Source organism: Callospermophilus lateralis, unplaced genomic scaffold, assembly GCF_048772815.1.
Source record: "Callospermophilus lateralis isolate mCalLat2 unplaced genomic scaffold, mCalLat2.hap1 Scaffold_63, whole genome shotgun sequence".
NCBI lineage: Eukaryota > Metazoa > Chordata > Mammalia > Rodentia > Sciuridae > Callospermophilus > Callospermophilus lateralis.
The window spans coordinates 13257347-13264894 of NW_027514713.1; positions in this window are offsets into that span (position 1 = coordinate 13257347).

Here is a 7548-nt window from a genome sequence, read left to right on the forward strand (position 1 = left end):
TGTTTGCAATACCAAGCTGTATCAGGTGAGTATTAATAGATTCCTATGATATGACTATGATATGACTATGCAAATGAGACTGAAAGATTAATAACCTGCCTGCCTAAAATCTCCCAACTTGTAAGTGCCTGACCAAGATTTAAAAGCAAAGTGGTCTTCAATTTTTTCTCTTTCTCTTATTATTACTATTAATAGACTGTATTTTCACAGTAGTTTAAATTTTACAGAAAAAAATGGAGCAGAAAGTAGAGAGTCCCCACATGCCCCTAACACCAGCTTCTCCTATTATTAATATCTTATATTAGTGTGATAAGTTTGTTACAATTGGTGAATCTATGCTGATACATCATTACCACCCAAAGTCCACAGTTGACATTTTAGTCTTGCAGATGTGCTATCTATGGGTTTGACAAATATATAGTGTTGTGTGTCCACCATTATAGTATCATACAGCATAGGGTCACTGACCTAAGGATTCCCTGTGCTGCCTCTGTTCATCTGTTCCTGACTCCCTTGGGTCCTTGGCAACCACCAATATTTTTACTGTTTCCATAGCTTTGCCTTATCCAGAGTGTTTTATAGTTGGAAACATGCAGTATGGTTGCCTTTTCAGATTGGCTTCTCTCACTTACCAAATGCATTTAAGGTTCTTTTATGTGTTTCTGTGGCTTGATAGCTCATTTCCTTATTTTCTGAATAATAGTTCATTGGTGAATGTTGGTTTACGATCTATAGCTTCCTTGAGGGCAGATGACCTGGGCTAAAGTTTCTCTGGGTTTTAATCTGGTACTTGCCTTCCTTCCCAACTTTATTTATTTCTATACTCTGTTGACATCACTTGTCTGTACACATAACTTTAATTTCTCCAAGCCCGGGATCAAATTTTTGCTCTTTCCAGGAATATCTTTTCTCCATGTTTGCACATCTAAATTATTGTCAGTGTCTCAGGTTTTAGTTCAAGTGGTACCTCTTTCATGAAATCTTACCTTAGTGTGCTCCACCCCAACTGTAAATGGTTCATCTTCCTATATTACAAGTGCCATGTAAGGTTGATAGGGAAAGTTTTAAAATGTCCTTGGTCATCCAGCACCTAGTCACCTAGCCTCCGTAACAGTTACTGAAGAAACAACTCTTCCACATTGGCCTGTGAGGTTCAGCACAGTGAGCCATCATTCCCTTAGAGCAGGAGGGAGCACAAGACCAGACCTAAGTCAATCCTTGAATTGCACTTTCCAAGGGGTTGGTTTAGGGATGAGTATAAAACCTAGTTTAAACAGTAAGATTCATGTTGAGTTCATAAATTTGAAGCTGTGAGGATGTGAGAGTGGGAGCAGTTACAGTTCTATTGAGGCCCCAAAGAGAATCTATTTGGGAATAGGGTCATAGGAGTGAGGAAAGAAGAAATTAGGTCCTGAGGATATAATTTGCACCCTCAAATTGTACTTATGTAAGCCAATAAATTTATTTTCATTCAGCCTATTTTTATTGGGTTTTCTGATACTAGCTATTAAAAGAGAATTTGACCACACAGGTGGAGATTAGTAGGAACAATAGGACAGTAAGGCTAAATTTTCTCAAATTTAGACTATCTGAGTATTCTTGATTCAACAAATATTTATTATATATCTTTTAAAAATTTTTTATTTGTTGATGAACCTTTATTTTATTCATATGCAGTACTGAAAATTGAACCCAGTGCCTCACACATGGTAGGCAAGTGCTCTACCACTGAGCCACAACCCCAGCCCTTATTTTATATTTTTTATGTTCCAGATACTGTGCTAGGTGTTGGCCCAGAAAGGGACTAAGAAGAACTATTCCTCCCATACTCCCCAACAATTCCCATTATGAATCAGCATCCTTATATCAGAGAAACCATTCAGAATTTGTTTTCTTGGGATTGGCTTACTTAACTTAGCATTATCTTCTCCAACCCCATCCATTTACCTGAAAATGCCATGATTTTATTCTCATATAAACACATTTCTTTAGCAAAGAAATTGCAAGATGCACAAATGTGGTGAGGAACAGAGGCTGCAAAAGCTCATTTAGCAGGCTCACTCCAGACCCAGCTGCCTAGAGACTCTGAATAGTTTCTAGCTGCTTCTACTCCCTGGAAGAATAATGCAGGAGAGAATCCCACACATCCAGACCCCCTCACCACCCCTGGTAGGAAGAAGCCTCTTCTACTGATCACACACCTGGTTTTTACTGGACTTGGGAGTGCCTAAAAACTCATCATCTGTTTGTCTGTCTCCCACAGAGTTAACAGGTGGTGATAGGTGGAGAAATGGGGGTGAGAAGCATTATCACCAAAGACTCCAGCCTGAGGAGCAGTGGTGGGATGTCACAGCAGAGAACCAGTGGATCAGGGGCTCCCTCAGGCTGTGGTGGGGTAGACAGTGTTTGATGTACTTGTCTGTGCTCCACTCCCTAACCAAATATGTGATGAAGCAGTTCTGAAACTTTAATATGCATATGGATGTTCTGGGCACGTTGTTAAAATGCAGATTCAGATTTTTTATCTCTGGGTGGAGGCCTGATATTCTGCATTTCTAATAAGCTACCAGGTGATGCTGAGAGTAAGAGGATGTAGGAAACAGGAGATGGATTTACCTTGGGTGCATTGCCTGTTTTGCCATTGGGATTTCTACCTAATTTCCTTAAAAACTCTTGATCGTTTTCTTATGCTTCAGAAATGTACTTGCACTTGGCTGATTTCAATTAAAAGTTCCACCATTAGTAGAGACATTTTCAACCTACAATATGCTCAGGTGAGAACACCTGGGATTGGTAATGAGGTCAACTCTTCAATAATCAATTTAGTTATTTAATAAAAATGTCTGCTGAGCTCCTGCAGTTCCTGGACATTGCTTTTTCCTGGGATAAACTAAAGAAATGGAGCACTGTCCTCTTGGGACTTCGGTCTAGCAGCCAAAGAGACCAACACTAAGCAAACAATCAAATACAATACATTAAGTTGTGGTAAGTGCATGGAAAGATACTAATAAGTGACTAATGATCGGGAAGGGAGTTATTTTAGAATATCTGGCTGAATCAATTTTCTAATGCCGTTGTACAGATTACCCTAGACTTGGTGGCTTCAAACAACAAAAGCCTACTTTCTTACAGTTCTAGAAGTCAGAAGTTCAAAATCGGTCTCATTGGATGAAAGTTGAGGTGTCTCAGGGCTGAGTTTTTTCTGGAGACTCTGCTGGAGAATCCATGTCCTTGTCTCATCCAGCTTCTAGTGGCCACCTGTGTTCCTCAGCTCATTGCCCCTTTCCCACTTCTGCGTCTGTTTTCAGATCTCCTTCTCTGACTCTGGCCTTCCCATCCTCCTATTTTAAGGATGTTTGTGATGACATCTGGCTCACTTGGATAATCCAGGATAACCTCCCCATTCCAAAACATTTAATCCCATCTTTTGCCATATAAGGTGACATATTTTCAGGTTTTGGGTATTAGGATACGGAGATCTTTGGTGGAGGAAGTGGGAAGTAGACATTATTTGTCTGTCTAACACAAAGGACAAAAACCCTTTTTGAGGATGTGATATTTAAACTAAAGGTTCCACACAAATCAGACATGCAAAGATGAGGGAAAAAGGCAAGGGAAAAGTCCCTAAAAAAAAAAAAAAGGACAGGGTTTATAATTCAATGGTGTGGAGAGAATCCCAGCATTATGGAGCACAGGGAGTCAGACAGGACAAGGGTATAGCAACAGGTAGGGGCCAGACATGTGGAGCCTGTGTCTTTGGGTTTTACTGTATGTGTGATCTGTTGCCATGGGAAAGTCAAAGTGAGATAACTAACATGATCTGCTTTGTGTCTGAAGGAGTAAGCACTAACTTAACTTCATACTTCCTGTGTAGAAATGCCAGTCCTGGGTGGCCAGGTCTTTTGACTTTCCAGGGAAAGCTGAAAATCTGGATATTTCTAATGTTGAACTCCCAATCATAAATTATTGATAATATATTGGAAAAATATAAAGCATACATGCAGGTCAGGTTTTCCAAGAACTGCAGGGCTACCATCTCTGAAGAAGCTCTGTTCATGCTCACTGCATGACTTGGAATGAGGGATGGATACTTCTGAGCCTCAGGCTCCTGGTCTGCACAGTGGAAAGAATAATGTGGCAACCACAGAGTTGTTGTGAGAATTCAGAGTATATCAAGGAGAGATTCCAAATAAAATACTTAGTGTGGTGCCTGTAAGCATTCAATATGCACATATGCATGTATTTGTTTTTTAATTTGAGGGGATTAGATGAAGGTTTGAAATGGATGACCTTTAAAATTGCTTCTGGCTCTAAGATTCCAAGATGATAAAAAAAATGTCCTCATTAATCAGTCCATATATTTAATAGCACAAGACTCGAGCTTTCTTCCCTAACCTGGATTTAATTTCCTTATCCAATATGCATCACACATAATGCATCTTTGGGAAGAGGACAATGGGCTCTGAGATAAAGACACTTGATGGCAAAAGCCACTGAAGTGAGGGATGAGAGGCCACTTATTGCTACTTATGCACAACCTCCAGGGGTTAGAACCCCAACAATCAAGTCATTAGAGACCCATGTGCTCAATATTCTCTTTTCTTTAAGGAATTTGGAATTGACATCTCTGTTATCTGAAAACCCAAGTGTAGTTCTTTCTTCCTTTGTACTCATTGGTGCACAATCTGGAGAGGGGATGGGCATGTACAGCTTCCTGCCTGGCTGTAAGCAGGTGAACCTGAAGATTAAAGGTTTTTGCTCAGGAGGGCCTCCTCCAAGGTCCCATGCTAGTATCTCCCACTTGCAGGGCCCTATGCAGAAAAACATGGCAGAGTCAGAGTAGATCCTGGGCTCTCCTGGACTCCAAGACTCCAGGGAGGAGCAGTTGTCAATAGACTCCAGAGGATGAGCTAGGTTTAAGTATTATCAACTAACAGGAATGATTGCAAATGACAATGACAAATGAATGTCATGGCTTCTTGGAACATCATCCAAGGATACTTGGGCACAGAAACACACTCAGGTGCGCACCAAACTTTTATTTCTTTGCCAAGCTTCAGAGGCAGGATGGAGTGGGGAAGATAAAGAACATCCCTGCTCCTGACACACCTTTAATGGAACGTCCCCAACTTTAGTCACAATACTAGGCCAGGTGGCCCCAAATCTCCAAATCTCAGATTTCAATATCCCTAATAATGATAGGGAATAGTGTGAGGAATGGAACAGCACCATTCAGCACAGGTAGAGATCCTGGTATTATTATTTCCCTCGGATGGCATTTAACTCAACCAACTTCAGTATCCTACACCATTCATGAGCTCCTTTGTTTGCAAGCTGCATCTGACTCAAGTCCAAAAGAGGCTTTATGGAAGGCTGGGGGCTGACAGAATTAAAGGAAAGGCTTGAACAGCGCTGGCAAAAGCAACTCTGGGATCCATGACAGGACTCGGTCCCTAGGGATGCTGTGTGATAAGCCTGTGTGTGGTTTTTAGTTTATATCATTCTACTTAATATTTAAATATCTGAGAGATTCTGAAGGCATGGATCAGTTCTGACAGACTTGTCAGACTTCATGTTATGGGGAAGGTGATTTCTCCAAAGACATACTCTTCTACTGCTACCCAAAGAGAAAGAAGACAAGCAGGGAGAAATAGAAGATATCACAAAAGCCCTGCACAAACCAGTTCCAACCACCCCTCCTGGCCCACTTCCCATGACCCCAGAGAGTCTGGTCTCCTCTTCTTTGCTAAATTACCATGTCCTGCCTTGCTCAAACTCTGGGATGCTTTTGTTGCCTAACTCTACATGGCTGCCAAGCCCACTTCACGGAGGTGGATGCCTTATAGGTCTCTGCTTGCTATGCATCAAGATTTGGGTTGTATTGTATGTGGGTTAAGGAATAAGCTTTACTGGGGAAAGGGAAACAGAAAACTTAGAAAACTTGTGCTTTCCATACTCAAAAGAGAGAAGCTACTTTTGCATTCACAGTATCTAATTCCTAGCAGTGAGTCCTTGTCTCCTGCTTATAGTGAGAAAATGGCCTTGGCAGAGATAGGAATAGAGAGTCTCCATGGCGCATTAGTTCAGATTTGTGGTGCCAATCATTTATAGGAATGTTCTGAGGACACCAGGTGCTCTGCTCCTGATCTTATGCTGCATGGAAAGCTAGAGTTCTCCCTACTGGGTGAAGGAAGCCATCAGTCCCATGAAGAGCTGAGATTGTTAAAGCCCTTCTGGTTGGGAGAGGGAATGGAGCTTCTTGTCCTAGCTAGTTTCTCCAGACAATCAAGAAAGAACTCTGAGATCACTTTTGGATAATTCTGCTCATTGTACCTATATGTACCAAACTCTGCTTTCATAGTTCTTTCATTGGTTCATGCTACCAAGTCCTAACACCACAAACCAGATGCTTTTCATTTATTTGATCTTCTTGTTAGTGTTTCCTTGAGAATTTCTTCTCTCTTTCCTCTGTCTTTACTCATCTGTGTCCAGGATCATACCCTTTATTTTAGATGTTCCTGTCTCTGTCTCTTCTCTGGACTGTAATCTCTTCAAGGATACCTCCCATATCTCCCTCATCTTTTCATTCTTGTCAGTAACTGGGAGTTTGGCCCATACAGAATTTCCTTATGACAAAAGATGGATGCATGAAAAAGAAAAAAAATATTAATAAATGAATGAATGAATATATTCAGCTGCAAAATGGAAATCTATTCAGAGAAGAAATGAAAAGGGATTATCCAAAGCAACCCTCCTAGGGAACATAAAGAGGTGGGATGAAAGACAACACTACCAGGAATGAACCAATAGGAAGATCCTTGCCTGGTGTTGGGGTGGGGTGGTAGGCAGTGTCTTTGAAAACTTTGTTTCCTTCAACAATTATTGTTAATCATCTACTACCAGTCAGACAAATCCATGGAATACACTGGTAAATAAAGCGTTTAGGATCTTTCCCCTGATAAAGGTAATGGGATATGTTTTAACTTTCTCTAAACCATGGGAATGAATTTTCTTTGCTTCCCTAAATCCTTAACACTCCAAGATAAACTGGGCTTCTGGGACCCAGATTTCCTGGTGCATGAGATTGACTCAGAAAGAAAACTAGACCTGTATTTGTTAAAGATTCAAAATCTTCCCCTCCCCTTTAATTACCACATTCACATGGTCACATGAAGGTTGAGTCAAGATTTGCCTTGCACCAGCCAGTTATTCTGCCAGAGACACAGCGGAAGGTGGATTGTTTTGACAGACCTAAATGGCTTCAAAACCTAAGTGGCTTAAATGTAACATGCCAACGCCATGAACTGTCACTCAGAAATTGCTCCAAGTGCTCCAACCATTGATCTGTCCATAGTAAAGAGTAACTGATGGTTAGGCACAAAGAGGTATAGCTCTAAAGACCAAGTATGTTTTATTCATTTTCCTCTGGGCTTGGGAGAGGGATGGGGGATAGAAGGCATTGGTTTACTTGTAAACCCTGACTTAATCATTAAGACTAAGACTCAGAGATCGTGAAGCACAGGGCTTTTGTTGTATAGCTCTATAGCT